Here is a 2500-nt window from a genome sequence, read left to right on the forward strand (position 1 = left end):
CAGCATCTTTGTAGTCCCCAACACTCCCTTCTTTACACGGTTGACTGTCCTGAGGGCTTTTCATGCTTTTGGCCTGGACTCTGGGGCCCCTTCAGTTCTTCCTAGTAACAGTCAACCAGCTTGCTCTGCACCAGAGTTTCCTCAAGTGTAAATGGACGAGGTGGACTCTGGTCAGCAAATAAATAACTTTCCATTTCTAAGATTTTGTGGTTCATTACGCTTTTCTGAAAACAAATTTATTATTGCTCTAACTTAAAGAGACACTCTTTTTGTTTGTTTTGGTTTTTGTTACTTTTTTGAGACATGGTCACTTGCTAGCCTAAACTGATATAAACTAGGCTAGACTTAAACTTGCGTTGATCTTCCTGCCTCGCAAGTATTCTGATTACAGGTTTGTATTACTGTGCCTAGTAAATCAAATGTTTTGTTTTCTGAAAGTAAGAAAAGTATCTTTCTGATGCATCAGCATGGTGGCTTTCTATAATCCCCAGCACTTGAGAGGCTGAGGCAGGAGGATCATTCAAGTTCAAAATCAACTTTGGCTTCGTAGTGAGTTTCATACCATCCTGGACTACAAAATAAGACCTTGTCTCAGAAAAACAAAAAAAAGACTTTGTAGCACTCAGTAGCGCTCAGAAAACAGACCAAAATCACCAGCAATAAATAAAACACGGTTCTAGGCTGGGCAGTGGCTTGCTCTTTTAATCCCAGCTGTTGGGAGGCAAAAGCAGGCAGGTCTCTGTGAGTTCCAGGACAGCTAGGGCTGTTACACAGAAAAACCCTATGTTGAAAAACAAAGCAAACAAAAAATATTGGTTCTAGAGGTGAAACAAGTTTTTGTTTATTTGTTGACACAGCCTATCTTACTCTGGCCGGCCTCTTAGCTCACAGAATTCCACTTGCCTCTGCCCTCTGTGTACGTAGATCAGAGCTGTGCAGCACCTTGCCTGGTCCTGCTGTGGTTTTCTTTTAAAGAAAAAAAGCAAGTGATGGCCAGGGAGGTGGTGCCGGACAACCCAAAGGGAGTTCCTAGAGCAGAGGTTGTCAACCTTCTAATGCTGCGACCCTTTTACAGTTCCTCAGGCAGGGCTGACCCCAGGGATAACATTACTTTGTTGCAGCCAGACGATGGTAGCAGGGGCCTTTAATTCCATCCAGTTCTTGGGAGGCAGAGGCAGGCAGATCTCTGAGCTCGAGGACAGCTAGGACTGTTACACAGAGAAACCCTGTCCCGAAAAATCAAAGAAAAATATTTCGTTGTTACTTGATAACTGTAATTTATCTACTGTTATGCAGGATATCTGACATTTGACCCCTGGGAAAGGGTCAGAGACCCACCTAGTGGAAGGAGAGAACTGAATCCTGGAAGTTGCCCTCTAGTCTCCATATACCCCCATAGACACAAATTCTATAAATGTAAATATTTATTATAAAAGAGAAAAGGCAACGATGAGACTTTATAGACGGTAGAGTTCTCCAATATAGAAAAAAAGACAATTTCAGTTATAATTCAGTGTAAAACAATGCCGATTTTGGACCTATAGACAGAGAAGGTGGTTTAAAAACGCACTGCCATTCACCCTTGCTGTGGCCAACAAGGATACTCCGAGGAAAGCTCGGTGCAGACCACAGGTTAATAAACAACCGTTTTGGCGTGTTTAGCAGTTACACTTCTACAAATCATTTCAAAGGAAGTAGCAAATTACAAATTACTTACAAGTTGTAATCTGAGAAGCAAAATGCTTGACTTAAGAGACACTGCCACACCAGTCTATTAGGTAAATCACTACAACACGTGGCACAGGTGCGGTAGGGAGCAAGTAAGGACGGGGGGTGGGGGTGGGGGGGGGAGTGGGGAGAAAAGGACCACAAGTACTTCGAGGTCAGGTTCGAACCGTGAAGCTTCCCTAATTTTCTCATGTAGCCCAGACTGGTTCACTATCCTGCCTCGGCCTCCTAAATTCTGGAAGTTACTCAAGTCTTCTCAAGTTTCTTCTGCAGTATAATGATGATCATTACTAACAGGTTTGTCTTAATGATTAAATGTGATAAACTTGTCTTCAACGGTACCAAGCCCAAAAGCCTGGTTTGCTCTTCTGCAAGCGGTCTGCTAATCCCCGCTTTTCTTAAAACGTTGGAGAGTAGCGAGCTATTGAGCAGTTCTGGCAGTCTCCCTAATCTTTCTGAGGAAGTAAAAAATTTGAAACCCAACGGCGGCAGCCGGGTGGGGCTGGGGTGACCTCATCGTTCTTCGGCCCCCCTCCCCGGCTCCTCCGCTCCCTTGAAGTTGAAGCCCAGCTATAGGGGCTGAAGACAAGGGTGTGCGCATGCGTATACCAAGCCCGCGCCGCCCCTGCAAGTGCTTCCCACGCCCTGGGCGCAATCCCCAGGTGCCACCGCCTCCGGGCCGGGGATAGAGAGCGCGTCGCAGGGGGCGGGACAAGGGCGGGGCTCCGTGAGTGGCGGAAACAGGAACCAATTGTCGGACGGCTCCGCCTCC

The sequence above is a fragment of the Microtus pennsylvanicus genome, chromosome 18 (genome assembly GCF_037038515.1).
Source record: "Microtus pennsylvanicus isolate mMicPen1 chromosome 18, mMicPen1.hap1, whole genome shotgun sequence".
NCBI lineage: Eukaryota > Metazoa > Chordata > Mammalia > Rodentia > Cricetidae > Microtus > Microtus pennsylvanicus.